We start from the raw sequence: 20,623 nt of genomic DNA on the forward strand, positions 1-20,623 counted from the left end.
TCGGCCTTCTTATACACGTTGTAGCACAAAGGCCACATAAGGCAGGACCACACTGTACACAAAGACAACACGTGAACAGGAACGTCACAACAACCCCTATGATCATCAGAATCTTCCAACCCCAGGTCGACATCAGGCCCCAAAACCATCCTAGAAGCGTCCAATCTCCCTCGTCCACGTGTATGGACTCCGAGATTTTGTGCAACTTGGAGATGGCTTGATAAACCGTTGGAGCGTTATCAGGTATGAATATGCAGCAGCTCGAATGGATGACCTTACACACACCTCCTCTATCTGCTAGAACAATGTCGAGAACCATACGGTTCTGTAACGTCATAAGCCTATCCGCTTGAAGCTCTGCTGTCAAATTACCAAGGGCACTTGCGGTTATGTTAGCAGTTGACTCTACTACACGGGTTAACTGTCTCAGATTTCTGCTATTAACCATAGGGCCCCAGAACGGTAGGAAACCCTTAAAGAAGTCTCCTGCTTCTTGACCGGCAGTATCTTCTTTGCTAATAACACCTCTCTCAACTCTGGCTCTGTGATAATCTGAGGCAACAGTGAAGGTCGGAGGCAAGAGATTTGCAATATAGCAGATACCCGAGAAATCATGAGGTAACCACGTATATGCTCGATCATGACATACAAAATAGGTACCCTTGGCAGTTAAGAAGACAGGGGAAGAGAGCATCGGTAGAACGTAAGTATCCACACAAGCGCTCTTCCCAAGCTGGGCTCTTGGATTTCGGCCACGACCTTGCAGACAAAAGTGGCCTAGGTGAGGTACAATCCAGATTGGAGATTAGCTTTTAAGCTGCCTATCACCCACTGATATACTATACTCAGCCTCACTAAGGTACTTATAGGCCTGCACTTCCTCCTCTGGGATAAGTGAGGTATCGAAAATGTCTCTCTCTAGATCAGCAATCGCTGTCGCCAGAGACTTATGGTATGGGCCTGGACCAAAGCTTGCTGAGCGTGGCTCTCGGTGGGGGTAGGAATCTAGTGCACTATGGAACATGATTTGGTATGCTCGAGCTGACCCTTGGGAACTATAAGGAAGGACCAAATACGGAATACCCTTATCCATGGTATGTGGCATTCACCCGCACACCCAACAATTGGTAGTATTTACCACCAACTGATGCTGATGCAGAAGTTGAACAAAGGAATTATTTCTAAATTCTGCACGTCTGACTTGTTCGTGTTGGGGCAGTAGATGAAAGGAATGTGGAGAAGCAGTAGAGACGAATTTTAGATCTTTAGGAGGAGAGGTAGGCAAGGCAGAAGGCAGTAATGATTGAAAACCATAATATACTCCACTCACCAGCAGCATAGAAACAGTTAGGAACAACATGAAAACCTGTAGCAAGAAACATTTTGTACGCAACACCTTATCTAATGCAGATCTTTGCACCGGCATTTTCTCTCTTTTCGACAGCTTAGAAAATTCCATCCTCTAACGACCGTCCGCGACGTTCTTGACGCACTTCGTTCTGTGTAGCGATCATCAATTCCCAGGAGTTCCCAGAAATCGACAAAAGAAACCGACCTAGTGTCGATAACTGCTAACCAGAAGAAAGTACCCGCACGGCCCTACGGCCAACCCGGATGATAGGTTCTAGATAAATTGAACATTCAATTTATTATAAGGTTCTCGGCTGCACGAAAAAGGAGAAAGGTACACCATATAGAATGTCCACAATGTTCAGAGTTACTGCGGGATCCAAAAATAAAAATTCATTTTATTAGTCTTTTGTGCGTGGGCGAAAAAAGTATCGGCTGCTCCCAGGGCGTGTCTGATCTTCAAACAATGAATTGGATGGCAAATGAGTGTTCGATTGTTCAGACAATTGTTCAGCACTTGAAGTTTTCAAGGTAGAGGAAAAGGAAATTGTTTGAGGGGAATCAACAAGGGTGTCAGATATGGGCTGAGCTTCGCTGAACGGGACAAAGCGTTGTGGGGCGTCGGTCTCGGACGAGGAAAAACCCTTTTTTATCCAAGTATCCGCCGACAAAGGAAACAGGACTTTCTTGGTGTGGGTGGCATGCACCCAATGCTTCCGTCCCTCCAGCCGAACCGCCGTCCTCGTTGCCAGTAGCACCTGGAAGGGTCCCACAAACCTCGGGTCAAGGTTTCGTTTTCGTCCGAAGTTGCGGGTGAGGACCCAGTCCCCTGGTTGCAGCCGATGACCAGGACCCTCTGTCTGTGACGGCAGAGCCTCAAAGACCTGTTGATGAATCAAACTCAATTTAGCAGTCAGATCATGGAGATAATCAATCAGCATGGGATATTCGATTCTGTCAAATTCTTTAGGTCTCGGGACTCCCCAAATATTAGCAGGACGGCCGAACACAATCTCATATGGGCTAAGCCCTACTCGAGAGTGCACAGTTGCCCTGGTCGATAAAAGAGCTAGAGGCAAAGCATCTGGCCATGATAAACCAGTTGTTGCCTGAATTTTTGCAAGTTTCAGTTTCAGGGTGCCATTGTATCCTTCCACCAAACCCGCTGACTGAGGATGATTAGCACTATGAAATTTCTGCACTATACCTAAACCCCGACACACACTCTTCATCACACTTCCCACAAACTCACTTCCGTTGTCCGACCATACAATCCGAGGCATGCCGTATCTGGGGAAATACTCTTTGAGCAGAATTTTTGCTGTGGATAGGGCAGTATTATCCTTAAGGGGGTAAGCCTCAATCCATCTGGAGAAAGCACATACTACAACCAACACATATTTCAAATTGTTGCATCTCTCCATATGGATGAAGTCCAACTGGATAACTTCGAAAGGGCATGTAGGAGGGGCAAAATGACCAGGTGGAGTGGAAGTGCCCTTACCGGGATTATACATCAAACACACCATACAATTCTTAACCACTCTCTCTGCACATTTAGTGATACCATCATTCTTCCATACAGGAGACAACAACTTGCATATGCCTTTTGCGCCTATGTGTGCTGGACCATGAGCCATTGTAACAACAGCGATCACATATGCATCCGGTAACATCCATCTCTGCTTTTCTGACAAATCAACCCAACATCCATTTTCATCCAGCTTCCCCGTGCTCTCTTTCCATTTAGTCTTTTCCGTCTCAGTGGCCTCATTCTGTATTCCCTTCACACTTTCAACTGTGTCTTCACACATACTAGTCTCCGTTGGCCATCTCACTGAACTCGTAACATACATTCGATTTGTCAGATCTTTAGCTGTCTCCTTAGCAATCTCGTCTGCAAACGCATTACTACGACCAACATCATCCGTCACTTTCCGATGCGCACTACATTTGATTATTGCCACCTGTTTAGGCAATGTAAGTGCTTCTAGAAGGTCGTTCACAAGCTGACCATGTTGAATCTTCGTGCCATGCGACGTTAAGAATCCTCTTTCTCTCCACAATCGCCCAAAACTGTGCGCCACACCAAAAGCATACTGGCTGTCGGTAAACACATTCACCCGTTTTCCTCTGGACAACACACACGCTCTCGTCAAGGCGATCAGCTCAGCAGCCTGAGCCGAATTCTGACTTAATCTTGCAGTTTCTACAACCGTACTCAATGTCACTACAGCATACGCAGTCGTCACATCACCATTCGGCAACTTAAAACAGGAACCATCCACATACAAAGTACCATCGGGATCTACCAATGGAGTATCTTTCAGGTCAATACGACCCTTTGTTTCCTCCTCAGTTCTCAGATAACAGTCATGTGGTGCTTCACCACTTGACTCCATGTTGATTGGCAACAAAGTTGCTGGGTTCAACACATTACATCGTTTGATGCGTATGTGACTAGCCAGTAACGTCAACTCATACCCAGACAACCTTGCGCTCGTCAAATGTTGAGTTTTCGTTCGGTTCAAGAGAGTGTCAACTGCATGCGGAACCATCACCGTAAGCATATTATCCATGACCAGACCTGCGGACTGTCGAATGGACGCCGCGGCTGCCGCTGTTGCTCTTAAGCAACTCGGCAAAGCTCTGGCTACTGGGTCTAAGGTGGAAGAAAAATATGCGCATGGGCGCTGTTTGTCACCAAATTGTTGTGCCAGAACACTCAACGCACAACCATCCCTCTCGTGAATGTACAGTGTAAACGGCTTACTGTAATCAGGAGTACCTAACACAGGAGCCGAACACAACGCATCACGTAATTCAGAGAAACTTTTCTGACACTCTTCAGTCCATGGCAAAGGAGTCGGAACATCCTTGCACGTGAGGGCTAACAATGGTTTCGCCAATAGTGAAAAATTTGGGATCCATTGTCTGCAGTATGACGTAATACCTAGAAAGGCACGTACATCTCTCTGAGTTTTAGGCACAGTCATTCTAGAAATCGCTGCAATTCTCTCTGGGGTCAACCTTCTCCCTTCTTTTGATAATAAGTGACCTAAGTAGGTTACTTCTTGGCAACAATATTGCAGCTTGGAAGGTGACACCTTGTGATGTAAGTCATGTAGGTAGCGCAATAGTGATACTGTAGCCGTTTTGCAAATAGCCTCCGTATCAGCTGCCACTAATAGGTCGTCAACGTATTGAATCAAAGCCGCACCCATCGGTAACACAAATGCATCCAGTTGGCTTTTGAGTGCCTGGCTATAGATCGACGGACTTTCACAATAGCCTTGTGGTGCGCGTTTTAGTCTGAAACTGCGACCACCTAATGAAAATCCGAATAGGTCTCTGATTTCCTCAGCGATCGGGATACTAAATAAAGCATTCTTTAGGTCGATCACCGTGAACCAGGAGGCAGAAGCTGGAATCAGGGTCAGCAAAGCCGTGATATCAGGGACCACGGGGAATTGTGGAATCACGATTTTATTCACCTCTCTCAAATCGATTATGAAACGGTACACAGGAGGTTTAGATGGATCAGTGCGTTTTAAAATTGGTAATACAGGACTATTACACAGATTTCCTCGAGTTTCTTCAACGACATCCTTTTTGATCAGATCGTGTACAATCGCTAATAGCGCTCGTTCTCCCTCAATGGAGATACGATACTGTGGTATACGTGGCAGTCGCACATTTGGTTTCAGCTTGATCATATAAGGTGGGATGTCCAAGAGACCCACGTCATTGGGACCTGTGGCCCATAGAGACGCAGGAAGGGAGCTCAATTCCGGTGGGAGTTTATCGATCGACAAGTACATAGGAGAGATTACTTTCCGACCTAATGTAAGCTCCACTCCTTCGGGGGAGCAATACAAAGTCGCATATAACCGTTTTAACAAATCCAAGCCCAAAAGATTCTCACCACAACCAGTAGATAGAATCAATGGAGCCTCCAGATCACGAGGGCCAATCGTAAGTGGCAAGGGGCTGGAAACAGGATTGCTAACAGGGGCGCCAGAGAATCCAACGGAAACATTTGTTAAGCCAGACAAAGGTGCGCCAGGGAGTTTCGAATGCATGATGGAACTTTTCGTCGCACCAGTGTCTAACAGAAAAGGCTCAACTACGCCAGAAGTAGCTACTGCGACGTAAGGCCCACTCTGATCAACCGGAACTGATACTACTCCCTCTCTTTGTCGGTGGCTGTCCTAGTAATGATCGTTTGCAACAGTCTCATGTTCAACGTAGTAATCGTCCACATGATATTGTGTAGATCTAACTGGCCCCGCATTTCGCTGGTCAAAACAATTATTCGTATCTGGTGAATTCTGGGGGTGATCATTCTGGTTGTGAATAGTACCGCGGCCTCTACCTCGAGATGTCTGCTGAGGACCACCACGGCCTCCTCGTGGCGATACACCATTAAGACGGTCACGCAAAGCGGGACAGTCGTATTTTATGTGACCCTCCCTTCTACAATACGCACACTGATTATACCCAAGTGTAGATCTATAGTCAAAGGAGTCAGAACGTGGCTGTGTTCTGGAGGACTGTGATTGTGGTCTATATTGTTGTTGCGACTCATTTTGATTCGAACGTGGAGGATACGCTTGTTGCAACAAAACCTTCGTTTTGAGCTCTTTCGTTTTCTTATCTACGCGATCACTTTCTTCTTTCTCCCTATTCTCATAATATTGAGCCGTTGCTAATATTTGTGCAGTGGTTGAGACAGCCCATGCACTTTCTGAATTTTTCAATTTGTTGCATAGTTCTGGCAACAAATTTAATACGAATTTATCGACAAATAAACGTTGGCCTCCCTCAGTGCCCATATCCTGACCGCTATGATCGACAAATGCCTCTTCGAACCTAGTGAAGAAATCGGAGACACTCTCGTCTTTCTTTTGCTTACAAGCTGATAATTTATCCCAGTTTACTCTCATCGCCGGCATAAGTGTTTTCATGAGCGTAATTATTCTCTGGGGCAGGTCTGAAATTACCTGCTCAGGCTTAGCCCCACCAACTTGTCGACCATCAGCCGCTATTATTGCAGCCCAATCACCGCCTAACTCATTCGCATGATTTTCCTGACGAATTTTTGCCCAAACTGGCTGTGGTACAACATTACCGAACAGCATGTCGATGTCGGCAAGGTTCATAATGGTCGCATCTACCAATTGAGACAACTCCTTGTAGTAACCCGCCGGATTCTTGCGTGGATCAGGCAAGGACTGTTTGACTTGTAAGACTTCTGATCGCTTCCATGGGAGGTGTATCCAAACTCTTTGGAAATGTGGAGGGACCGGAGGGGCAGCACCAGGATCACCTGGCATCCATACTGGCGGAACTTCTCTCATAGGATACTGACCAGGAGCCGCTTTCCAATTCTCATAGTCGTCATCAAACGACACTCGAGAAGGCACTGTTGACCTATGGGCTAACAATCGCTCTAAGGCACGTCGTACATCTCCACCTACAATCATACCATTCGAAAATTGACTCTGAAGTTCAATCATATCGGGCGGTACGGTATCGAAATCATCATTATACCATTTCTCCCTCAAAAAGTTACACATTTCTTCGAACACGAATCTCTGTGTAGGCTCATTAAATTGAGAAAACGTGTCGAAGACCACTCGTGGAGGGTAATTAACAGGATGTCTTATCCACCTATGTGCCATTGTCACTAACGTCTCTCTCTCCCTTCCACCAGGGATTTGACTTCGTCTCTGAGAAGTTTCAGAAACGCTGGGCGGCAGTATCGATCCAGACAGTGGTGAATAGAGCGTAGCAACAGTATTAGGGATACGGGTACGAACAGAAGGAGAAGTAGGAAAAAGAACAGGAGCGACAATATTAGAAGTGAACGTAGGAACAGTAGAGACAGACGAAACAGTCGAAGCAGCAGAAACTAGCTGCTGAGGGGGTAGAAGCAAAGGTGCAGTAGGAATAGGAACAGGTGGTGGGATAAACGTAGGATTAACAACGGGCTGACCAGCAGCCGCCGTAACAACAGGAGGGACAACAGGAGTAATTACAGGTGGGACTACTGGAGGAACTACAGGGGCTGTAGCACCCTGTGCATAAGGAGGTGGCGATTTCATCAAATACGCTAACAGGGGATCCTCCTTTGAATCCTCTTCTTTCTTATCAAGACTAGCCGGTAAAACCGGATAACATTTGTCTATCCTCATGTGATGTAGTCTAGTGGAAACTTCTATTTCTTTCTCTTCTTTATCTCGCTGACATTGTTGTACAACTTGCATGATCGGAACGAAACCTTCTCTTCGATCCTTTTTAAGCTGTTTGATTTCTTTCTGCTTGGCCTCTTTACGCCATAACCGAAAAGAATCAAACATAGCTGGCCTAGCTTTCCTTTTAAATAATTTAGCTTCAAGATTATCTAAAATCGTAAGTTCAAAACTTCCATGCGGTGGCCAACTAAGGACACCATCGTTTCTCGTGTAACGGACCCAATATTTATTATAAATAATAGGACCCACACCATGTCGACTATAGAGCTCATATATCGGAGTTCCAACTGGAGGTATCGGACACGAGTCCTCCAACCGGGAATCCTTGTTGCAACATTTAAGAAAACCAAGAAATCCACTATGGCTAGGCATCGTGCACACTAACCTAGTATCAAACTTCAAGGGTTACCGAAACACTAATTCTTCGTGAAAAACAAAACCCTCGGTTTTTGGCAATTGCAATTGTCAAATAACAACTAAGGACCAACAACTAAGAACCACAAATGCAATGGAACCATGCATACAACAAAGCTTTAAAAAGCTCGACAACAACTAAGGACTGGGAGCGACCCACAAATACTTAACTGAGAACTTCAATGGCGTCACCAGGAAGGCCCGTCTATCGTCTCGCTTGTACGGAAGGTCTACGCCGGGCGTCGAAAACAGGTCGACAGTCAGGGCATCGGTCCGTCGCAGCCGTCAGGAGGCGGGAATCTTCGCGGGAAAAATCTTCGGACCACTTATTTCGACAACAGGATCGATGAAGCGGGGTGCACCTTTTCCTCGGAGATTTCACACGAAGTTCCTCACAATCGTCAGGCTTTGGACCGGTACCGCCGATGTCGCCCCGAGTTGGGCGCCAACTGAAGGACTGGGGGTATTTAAGACCCAGCGGTGCCGGGGAACAACACCTATAACCTTCGTGGGATACCTGTTTCGGCGCACAAGTGACAGAGACACGGGAGGCTTCCTTCGGCGTCAAAGATCAGAGTTTATTACTGCAGGGAGGCAAAAGTCATTAGAAGTACAACAGCGTGTAGGTTCTATGAGTCTGCTTCAACTTGCATATGTGAGTCGCTCTCTTTTATACAGGATTTTGCCATTGCACAACATGTGAACAAAAGGTTACAACCCAGTTCCCACAATAAAATTCAAAAAGGGTCGCTTTCATGCTTTCAGAACTCCGGAACGTAATCACAGTAGCATTACCAGTCCCCAACTGTAAAAGCACATCTTCCCATCGTTAGGCACATTCCACTTGAGTTGTAAATGAGCAAGAGTAAAGGGACAAGAACAGCTGCTAGGAAGTCAGGCACACCTAAAGAAAAGAGTGTGGGGGTAATATTGAAAACATGATCATAGGATCAAAGAGCTTGATCCCAGCGCATGCATGGCTGTAACAATAGGCCGGTACGGCATGATTACCCTCAAGCTGAGCCATTTGCCTCTGCAGTGTCATTCCTCCGGTCATAAAGGAGCATGAAAGGAAAATGCGTCTTCCGTATGTCTTGGGAACTAAAAGTTCATGGTGCGGACACTTGCCTGTTCACTGACTACGTGAGGGCAAGGAACAAAATGGATGCCGTATCTAAAATGGAACCCACGGGTTCAGATGTAGAAACACGTGAATAAGGCGAACCAAGCAAGGTAGTGTAGTGAAAACGCGTACACTTACCGAACTCGCCATTTATGGTTCATAGATACCACATTCGTCCATATTCAGTAATGCCCAAAACACCGTAACGATTTTCACGGAACCTCACCTACAGGGAATGGACTTTGCAGTGGAACACAGACCGGCGACTGACCATGCAGATGCAGATGGCCTTTCAAGATCTACCAGGGAATAGGTTCTTTGTTTATCACCTTTCGTCTTGGGGGGGTGGGGGTAAGGGGGTGTCATGTAGGAAAGTGCCCTTTTTGTATGGTTTCCCCCCCCCCCCTTTTGCTCAGTACTGATGGTCATGACTGAAAGTGCACCGGAACCGGCTGCCCAGGCCCCAGCGCCAGTGCGCTCTCCCTGAAATTGATACATGTGAATGGGTAACTCCGATTGGCAAGGACTCTGACCCCTTATAAGTCTATTGAATATTGCAACAGTGGCATCCAGAGCATGGGCGTTAAAGGGGTCACCAGGGCCTGCAGCCACCCCGAGTAAGCAAAGTAAACCGATGCCAGCAGGCCTGCCATGGCACACTGCAGGAGCCGTGCAAACTGCCCGAACTCGACTTTGCCCTCACCATGTGTGGCAAGGTCAATGCACTGTTTTTGATATATGCCGGTCACTTCAAGGAAGGCCTCCTGAGCCCAGGAGATAGGGTGCATTTTATTAAAGGCATGGGCATGAAAGTATGAGCTATATGTCCTTATAGAGGCCTTTAGCATTGAAGGACACTATAGGTGATAGGTTGTCCATAGGATAACATGGGCAACCTATAGGTCGCCAGCTCCATTATGATACTGCCGAAATATGTCATGTTTGGTATCAAACAACGTGCCCCCTCACTTCTGACACAATTCTCCTTGTGTCAAGATCGTACCATAGAAGTTACCCACCTAGTTGCCCCAGCCTTTCCTGTGCTCTGGTTGGCAGCCCGCAGCTGCTGCCACCAAGTCAGGAATCTGACACTCTTGCTAGGAGGTGCAAACTCTCCCAGAAGTCAGGAAGGATGGCCTGGATGGGAAGGAGATCACACCACCCTCCCTGTCAGGATCGTTAGTGGAGTGGCACATCAAAGCCTGGTCAAGCCTGCATTGACTGTTATATGCAAGCAGACCGCTTCCCCCCCCCTAGCATATTTGCACCCAGGCAGGCAGGAAAAGTATGTAATTATGAGGTGTACTCCCCCAGAAGGATAGCCACACATCTAGGGTGGGCTACCTGGTCTGTACAGCTAAGGAAGGTTTCTGCTATTTTTTTTAGAAATGGTAGAATGAAAGGTTATGGGTGGAAAAGGTGACATACACGGATGTGGTCACCAAAAGGGTGGCTTAGTCGCTGGGGCTAGTAGCTCATTGGCCACTTGCAACAATACCCCTATTGCCATGAATTCTAGGATTTAAGAGACTCTCCTGACACCAGAACAACAGCCCTGATCCGACTTGCAACAAAGAAGAGATCCGTGCAGGGCCTGCAAAAAGCAAAGGAATGATACTCTGCACCTGTGGCAACCTTCTTGGAACTGCATGACTGTGACCTGTCCTGGACCAAAGACCGAGGGAACCCTTTGAATGTCAAAGGCAACTCCAGACTCCCCTTGACAAGTGGCACTAGTCCCCTGCACACCACAGGTAAAAGAAGTATCGTAACCAAAGAATTGCTGGCCATCGGGCCTTCCAAAGGATTGCCCAGAAGTAGGTGGTCCAGTGCATGGTGGGAAATGCAGTCTTGCTCTTCAGCAAGTTTCAGGCAGCTACCGCCTCCCCAGACGTCAAAACAAGTTCTTGCTGCCCTTATCAGTGCCAAGTCTTGTTGGTGGTGGCCAGTCAAGAAACCACCACCGTTACTCAATGCTGCATCTCGAGAGGACACCGCAGTACCTTCATCTGACACCAGAAGTGGCCTTGTTGACTTTTTGCACCCATTTCCTCACCAGTACCTGGAAATCCCGCTTCAGCACCAAGGACAGCCTAGATAACTCTGCACCAGGGCTTCTCGAGCCAAGTAAAATCAAACTGACTGTTGTGGCTGGTCCTGGGACCTGCATCACCTTTACCCTCCCTTGGGTTCCTCGCAACTCGACCTGCAATCGCCCGATTGCACTAGTTCTTTTACCCATTGATCGCAATGGTAACGTTTTGCAGTATTGACTCGTAGTGATTTATTATGGCTTCTAAAATCCATATCTCTGGTTGTTCTAATCAGATTTACTTTGTTTTGGAGTCTACGTTTATATACAAATCTACTTCATTTTTTAAAAATGTGTGGCAGATTTCTTTGGACTCCTGTCAATTCCTTATCGTCAATGTTGCTACTCTGAAATGCTTAACACAGTTTCCTCTAGTAAAGCCTGGCTGCTCTTTGTCGCGCTACCAGGACTGAGCTAAGGATTTATTAGTGTGAATCCAAGGACCATCTTTGTATTGTTAATGTATTGCAGAGTGAAGCCTAACCTGCCACACTACATAATACTCCACCTTCCTACACATAGTTGCTGGTTCAACTCCTGACCTTGGAGACAGTACCTGTTACGTATGGCAATCTTATTCAACCTGCGATAATCCACGCACGCTCTCAACTCACCATTGGCCTTTGAGATAAAAAAAACAAGATGAGGCTGCGGGAGAACGGGATGGTCGGATGAACCCTATGTTTACATAGTGGTCCAAATAGTCTTTCAAGTGTTTTGTTTCAGGGACTGATAAGGCATATACTCTACAAGATAGTACTACAGCTCCGTCCACCAAATCAATGCGACAGTCGTACTCTCTGTGCGGAGGTAGTTGTTCCGCCATGCTCTAGCTAAAGACGTCTCTATACTCCTGATTACACTGAGGCAGGACCACCACCTTTTCTGCTGCAGTAGCTATGCTGTATGAGTTTAACAAGGCGTTAGCCTGTGTGTCTGGATCTTGAAAGATATGTTCCTCACAACCGGGGTCTAAAAACTGTATAGTTTTGTTCCTCCACTGTACTGTGGGATTGTGATAGCTCAGCCAAGGCATACCCAGAATAACTTCGTACTGTGGGGCATCTATGATGTTCAATCTTAGCTCCTCCCGATGAGTACCTCCTCTTACAGGCACAGATAAGACTAGACTTTCTGTCTGTTCGGTTATGAGACCTGACTTCAATGGCTTCCCATCCACAGCCCACACTTCCTCGGGTTTCTCCCTACGTACCCTATGAAGAGCCAATGTGGAAACCAAACTGCTATCCACGAAGTTCCCTGTGGCACCTGAATCTACCATTACCATCACTTGATGGACATGTTCCTGGTTTTCTAAGGTCATAGGAAGCACTATGTGGGATTCATGGTCCTGAACTGTGGAGGCGGTGAGGGAAGGGAGTTTCCACTTAGTTTCTTCCCCCACCAACGGTGGTGTGTCCACCACAGAAGTGGATGATACGGCCACTCTCTTATTTCTTGAACATCCCCCAGTGTTCTTGGGTTTCACGGGACATTCCTTTACGAAATGGCCCTTTTTTCCGCAATACATGCATAACCCCAGGGTTCTATGGCTCTCTAGCTCCCCCCTGGACAATGGTGCTCTAACTGCTCCGATCTCCATCGGTTCGCTAACTGTCTCTGTAGGGTTCCCCCCTTTCCTTGGGGAATACTCTGATCGATAGAAGCCCCTCTCTGCTTTACGACGTTCGCCTCCCCTTTCTGTGAGCCTGCCATCCAACCTTAAGGAAAGATTTATCATGTCCACACACGTGAGGGGTTGTGGATCTATCTGGGCGATAATGTCCTTTAACCCGTCTCTTAGCCCCTGGTAATACAGCGACATCCGCTTCTCCTCTGGCCATGCAGTTTCCGCTACCAACCTGTTAAAGGTTGTAAGGTACGACACCAAGTCTTGTCTCCCCTGTTTTAACTCCAACAGCTCTTTGTCTGCACTAAAGGTGGTGGCCCTTCTATCAAAGACTTTCTCAAACTCTGCACGAAACGCCGTCCGGTCGGACAGTATGGCATCGTCATTTCTCACTAGAGGTACTGCCCAATTGGCTGCATCACCACTCAAATATGAGATTGCAAACGCCACCCGTGAATGATTGGTGGGAAAAGATGATGGTTTGCACGAAAAGTGCAACATGATTTGAGTCAAGAAGACCTGGGTTCTTGATGGATCACCTGAATATCGTTCAGGACTTGCCAAGGGAATGGGAGGAGGCACCGTGACTTGTATTTGTGAAGCTGTAGTAGAGGCATCAAAATGATTTCTAGGTATCTTATCCACTTTCTCTCAAGGCAGCTGTTTCAGCTTTTGAGGAAATTAGTTCCTGCTGTACCAAAACCAGCGCCTGGAGCACATCATCCATCGCGGCCATGACCCCTTCAACCACCGGATCGGGTGGAGCAGAATTCGTGGGCGCGTAATTCTGTCAGGATTACGCTCCACAGGATCCGATCGTTGCTATAAAGGGGTTCACCTCCTTATGTTACCAGCTCCCCGCCTATTAACAGGGAGTTCGAACCATAAGGCGAGGGATAAACAGGGAAGGAAAAGGAACAGCGGGGATTATAGGCTCTGAAAGACACAAACATGAAACACAGTTATACACAACATACCACTAAAATGCTACTCTCATTATGGTCTCACTAGGATGTTGGAATACCTGAAAGCCACCAGAACACACCTCCTTTTCAGTACAATGCCAGTTCAATAAGCTGTTCCTTAGGAAAGTATCAAAGAATAAGTGGCAGAAACCCAAACTCAAGAAACAAGAGAACAAGGCTTTCCCCCCTGTGTACTACTCCTTGTAAATCCAGAGTAGTTCGAAGAACAAGAAAACAGCTCGTTGTCAGCTCAGGACTCTGAATAGTTCTAGGAGTATTGTATCATCATAATCCTAAAGAGAGAGTCAAGGACAATCCTGTTAATGTTCATGTACACACGGTAGTCTATAGTAACACTACTGAAATCCACTGTACCTATTCCAAATGAATACGCAAATGAAGAAACACGGTAGCTAGTGGCCAGCCCGACTCACAGAGCTCCGCTAAAGTAACAGAAATAAGACAAACCAGCAAACGGTAGCGCGTGGCGGAATACACACAGCACTCCACTGCTTTCCAGAATACAATCCAGATTAGACTTGAAATTCACCACGGCAACACGTAGCAGATAACTACTGTGTTCCGCAGCTATACCAACGAATGCAGGGTCAAGTTCGGAACGGTAACGTGTGGTCGGCCGACACACTTCCGTTCTAAAGTTTAAGCGCAGCCGCGCTTAACGGACTCACCGATCCTAGGCTCAGATGGTGCAGCAGGATTCCTCGCAGAAGAGCTGTCAGCAGGGATCTGGGAAGACAGCGAGGCAAGGCAATCAGGGACGCCGGTAGACTCAAACAGGAATACTGAATTACGCGCATCCGCCTCAGTGCGCTTCCCCGTAAAGTACCTCCCTACTGCAAAGGTTCATGGGAGTTGTAGTTTATACGTCAGGCAGGCGCTCACGCTCGCAAAACCTGACAGTCGTCACTACCGGTTAAGTGCCAACAGTCAGTTGGCTCCTAGTGGTTCAAAGGCATGAATCCTTGATCCTGCTGCAGAGTGACCAAGGATTAAGTCCTGTCCCTAAGTAGCGGCCTGAAGATCACTCGAGGCAATACAAATCTGTGGTGCAGTTTTTTTTCCAAGTATATTTTGTCATCTTCCCGCGCAGGTTAGAAATCGCCTGCAGATTTTGTACCCCTCACAGAAACCCTAAAAGGGCTGTATTTAAACCGTCGCTGCAGGTGGAGGGCCCGTAAACTCATTTTGGGGCAGATACTATGTTCATCCCCAGGCTTAGATCTAAATAGAGCGAGAGAGTGACATGCAGAAAACTAAGCAATTGGAGAATATTGTGACAGGAGAAAAGACTGGGGTGAAAAAGCACCTATAGCCGCGAGATAAATAGATAGGAAGTGTAGGGAGGTGCAGAAACACACATGACGTGGATGCAAAACTAGGCAGCCTTGGGATTCAGCAACCCTGCCTTTCGGAAGTAGCCTCAAAGAAACAATTCTGACTCCCTGTAGTGATAACAGTGGTTATAATTGTTACAATCAGTCCTATTGGTACGTTCTGTCCACCCCTTCCCTCTTGTCCCAGTTGGGTTCTCCCACCCTGAAGCTCCCTGTGGAACGTTGATGTGCTCTCCAGTGAGGAGAGTTAATGGTCAATAAACAGCATCTTCTATTTACATCTGCGTCCTGTCATCTTTAAGGAATTCTAACACTGGCGACGGAACTGCGCAGGGGGCAGTAATGACCATTTCCCCTTTGCGTGCTCTCTCTACACGTAAGGAAAAGTCACAGGAGTAAGACAGCTACGAGCGGAATAGCACTAGTGCTGGATGAAGAGGAAGAGGCTGATCATCTTCAGGACGGTGTGGCGTCTACCCGAGTCGAAGAGGAAACGAAGGGTGCGACTTTGAGTGCAGAAGGCAGAGTAATAACAGTAAAAAACAAAAAAAGACTGGATGACAACCCGATCTGCTAGGCATCCAAGGAAGGACGCTGATAAAAAGTATTCAAGTAAAATTCATGTGGAAATATTAGCCTAACAGAGAGTGAGAAGAGAGTGGATTTGCGACTAGCGCAAGGTGTGGACTTGAAAGTGATATTAAATCGGGCGGAACGGAACCAGAATCTTGGTACTAATATACTGTCTAAGAGAGCATTTGCTCGACTAGGTGCGGAGTTCTGTAGTCGGAGTGGAATCCATGACAGCTGAGGCAGCGTAACGAGTGGTACCGATGCTGTACAGTAAAGAAATAGAATATTCACCTGACTGAAGTGTGGAGTTCTGAAGTCCGATTTAGATCGAAGACAGCGTTGGCAGCGGGACAGGACTGTGTTCAAATCACCATGGCTACTGTTTGGAGCAGAGTGTGAGGAATCCTGTCAGTTCCAGTCAGTGTGTTTCCGTGCTGAGGTGCCTGCGCTGGAATTTCTCCGTCAGCTGTGGGGGCCGGACCGGATCGAGAGACGTGTAACGGTTGGCGCTGAGTGTGAGAAATCCTGTCAGTTTCCAGTCAGGCTGTTTGTGTGCTGAGCCGCCTGCGACGGAATTTCTCTGTCAGATAGGGGGCAGGACAGGATCGAGAGGAGTGTGAGTTCCTGGAACTGTAAATCCGGCTGGCGCACCAGGTGTCAAGGGCCGGCTGGCCAGTCTGACGGGACACGGTACAGTGAACATTATCCGGCGCAGCGCTAATCGGAGGGTATGAACCATTAGTCGATGTCACTGAATGGATTGAGAACAGTGTATTATCAGCATATTTGGGACAAATAAGGTGCAGTGTGAGGATCATATTTGTGTATTATAAGCCTATTGAGGAAGCGGTGAGTTATCGACAGGCAGTCTATCCCATGGTCCGAGAGTTAGCGTATCTAAGCACCTTTCACCTCAACCTGTACTCTTGACTGTGGGGCACTGTTAACTCATTCTAACAGCTTAAGTGTGTAAGTTAGGGTTCTTAGTGTGCAGCTTTGTGATCTGTGTGGCGCTGATAACTATTCAATCAGCTTTACTGTGCATAGAGAGAGTTCTCGTTGTGCAGTTTGGTGATTTCTACATTTACAAACATACCTCTTGTATTCCTATAAATTTCCTGCCCACCCATACCCTTACAGTAAAAATGGCAGCAGCAAGCATGAACCAACCCCGCCCTTTCTGAATGATATCGGGGAACCAGAAATAAGTTGGAAGGAATGGGTTAAACTATTTGAATCCTATCTCATAGACATTGGTGGACAAAGGCTAAATTCTACAAGGAAACAGCATATTTTACACCATAATTTGGGTGTGCAAGGGAACAAGGTATATGAATCACTACCCACACAAGAACAGGAGGGAAATGCTGGAGTAGAAGTAGATGTATTTGAACAAACAATGGGAAAACTGGAGAAACACTTTGGAGATAGAATCAATGTGGTTCTAGAACGCCACAAGTTTTTTAGAAGAAGTCAAGGAAAACAGGAGTCAGTGCAGAATTACATTGCAACTTTGTGGGGCCTTACACAGCTATGTGAGTTTGGCGAACTCACACATTCTTTAATAAGAGACCAACTGGTGAGGTGCACTAATAACCCGCATATCCAAGAGAAATTATTAGCCAAGAATCCGGGGCTAAGAGAGGCTATAGAAATAGCCAAGTCAGTAGAACACACAGCAAGATGTGTAAAGGAAATGAAACCTGATGGGGAGGTTGTGGCAACTATCAATGATGTAGAAGATAGGATTGATGTGTATAAGATGAATTATAAGGAGAATGCCAACATCAGGGTAGAGTACAGAGAGAAAGGTCCTAAGTGCTACCGGTTTGGTAGCAACAACCACTTTGCAACTTTTTTCCAATGCCCTGCCAGGTATGTGACGTGCAAAAAATGTAATAGGAGGGGGAATTTTGCAAGGGTGTGTAGGGAAGGTGAATTACATACAGGAGAACAGAATAGGAACAAAGAGAATGCCATCAGTAAAGAAGTGAAATGTATTGAACAAAAAATGGAAAAGTACATTCTGCAAGTAAAAGATGTCAGTGATACTGTGAATTCTATTTATCCAAAATGTGAAGTGTTAGTTGATGATGAAAGAATAGAAATGTATGCAGATTCATGTTCCCCTTTCACTCTGATTTATAAGGATGACTTTGTGTCCCTAGGCAACAATAAGATCAGCGAGTTAAAAGCACCAGATATTTCCCCAGCAGGATACATCAAGGGAACTATTCCCCTTATAGGTATGAAAAAGGTACAGTTGCAGTTCAAGGACAGGAAAACAAATGGGACAGTATATGTGGTAAAGTCGGGTTCTAACCTGTTAGGATGGGTACACCAGAAAGAGCTGGGAATCATTTTAAACCCCAATAGTGCAGAATAAGTGTTGCTCACAGAGAAGTGTTACAAGGGGGATAAAATTTGTGAAGAGTTTAAACAGCTATTCAGAGAGGAATTAGGTTGTCTGCACAAATTCCAACATAAAATCAAAATGAAATGTAATGTAAAACCTGTAGTTCACGGTGTACGTACTGTGCCCCTTAAACTAAGAGAGCCCCTGGAGAATGAACTGTGCAAACTATGTGACTTGGATATAATTCAGCCTATAGACTGTTCGGTGTGGTTGGCCCCGATAGTTATCGCGGCCAAGTCCAATGGAGAAGGAATCCGCCTCTGTGTGGATTTGCGCAGCCTCAATGATTGCATCTGGGTGGAAAGACATCCCTTGCCTATAATCAATGAAATGCTCAGTACAATGGGCCCGGCAAAGTATTTCAGTGTGATAGACCTGTCCATGGCATACCACCAGATAGAGCTTCATCCGGAGTCAAGGCCACTCACGGCGTTCATTACACCTTTAGGAGCATTTATGTTCAAAAGGATGCCTTTTGGCCTTGCGTCGGCTGCGGCTATTTTCCAAAAAGTAATGCAGAAGATATTGGAAGGGGTAGAACAGACCATGTGCTTCCAGGATGATATCTTGGTTTATGGCCACACTTCTGAAGAACATGATGGTGTTTTGAGACAAGTCTTTAAAAGACTCATGGATGCGGGCCTTACAATGAAGAAGGAAAAATGCAAGATTGGGGTACAGCAGGTGGAATACCTTGGACATTCAATCTCTGAAGAAGGATTCAAACCTAAGAGCAGTTTGATCAGAGTTGTAAAGGAAGCTCCTAATCCCAGAAACAAAGAGGAACTCAAGTCCTTCTTCGGACTCATGGAATACATATCCAAGTATGTGGAAAGTTTTGCGGCTAAGTGTGAACCCATGAGAGAAATTTTGAGGAAAGACAAGGAGTTCGTGTGGAATGAAGAGCAGGAAGCAGTGGCGAACGCCTCGAAGGAGGATTTAATCAACTCCCCAGCCCTAGGAACATTCGACCATTCTAAAAGAACCATACTCGCAACAGACGCATCGAATAATGGTTTGGGGGCCACGCTTTTCCAAAAGGAGGGAAATGATGAGAAAATCATTGCCTACGCGTCAAGAAGCCTTTCCAAACCAGAGAAGAACTACTCCGTCATTGAACGAGAAGCCTTGGCACGCTTTTGGGCAGTCAGGCATTTCAAGTTTTTTCTATGGGGTTTAAGATTCACGATTCGGACTGATCACAAGCCGCTCACGTTCATTTTTACAGTGAAAGGCCTTGAGAATTACACTCCACTTATCAGCAGATGGATTCTAGGACTGGAACATTACAATTTCAAGATAGTGCATGTGCCGGGCAAAGAAAATAGAATTGCAGACTTTCTATCAAGATCGCCCTTGCCAGAGGTAGGAGTCCTTGAGGAAGCTTTAGACAGTCCTATTATGATGATGGAATTTCCTGCGATCACGGAAAAGGAGTGGGAAGATGGAATGATTGATTGATTGATTGAAAATAATTTACAACGCGCAAAAAAAAACAATAACCCGGAGGTATCAAGGCGCCTAACCATAAAATCAGAAAGTAGAACCAATCATCCATTACACATAGGCTTGCAGGAAGAGGCGAGTTTTAAGTGCACCACGAAATGCCTGTAACGTGGGCAAGGACCTGAGATCCAAAGGGAGTTCGTTCCACCATTTAGGGGCAAGGGTGGAAAAGGCCCTACCACCCCATTTGGCTCTTCTTATGCGAGGGGCTGACAGAAGCAATTTCCCGGAGGAACGCAAGTTCCTTCCAGGGATGTAGTTGGAAATGATGGAGCTTACTCCCGAGTCGCTGTTTTTTGTGATGACTTTATATGTCATACACAGGACCTTGAACCGTACTCGGTATTCTACCGGAAGCCAGTGCAGTATTTTCCTGGCTAACGTAGCCGAAGTACGTCTGGGAGCATCCAAAACAAATCTTGCTGTGGCATTTTGAACCACCTGTAAGCGCTGCAGGAGGCTCTTTTTTAGCCCCGCGTACAGCGCATTACAGTAGTCTAACCGTGAGCCTATTAATGCCACAGCTACCTGTTTTCTGGATTGTAACGAAAGATATTTCCTAATCCTTCGCAGGGTGTGAATTAGGCCCCAACAGGTGGAGATGGTTCTGCTCACCTGTCCATTCATATCCAGGACTGGGTCTATCATCACCCCCAGATTCTTAGCAGATGTTGTGGGGGAAGGGCAAGCTCCAAGCGAGTTGGGCCACCAGCTGGCTGACCAGATGTTGTTGTTCCCTCCGAACACCATCACCTCAGTCTTCTCCCCATTCAGTTTAAGAGAGTTCTGAATCATCCAGTGACCAACCGCCTCCATACAAGATCTAAACTTGGAGGCGGTCTGCACGTCTGAATGGGAGAGAGAGACGAGGATCTGGGTGTCGTCAGCATAGGAGACTACCTCCATCCCGAAAGATCTTATAAGTCTGGCCAGTGGGGTCAC

The 20,623-nt window shown here is 46.5% G+C and overlaps 1 protein-coding gene across 1 annotated transcript in view; it reads right to left on the reverse strand.

Moving 5' to 3' along the window:
- LOC144761524 (uncharacterized) overlaps window positions 1–20,623 on the reverse strand; it is a 745,631-nt gene that overhangs the window by 174,701 nt on the left and 550,307 nt on the right.

This window comes from Lissotriton helveticus, chromosome 6, assembly GCF_964261635.1.
Source record: "Lissotriton helveticus chromosome 6, aLisHel1.1, whole genome shotgun sequence".
Classification (NCBI taxonomy): Eukaryota; Metazoa; Chordata; class Amphibia; order Caudata; family Salamandridae; genus Lissotriton; species Lissotriton helveticus.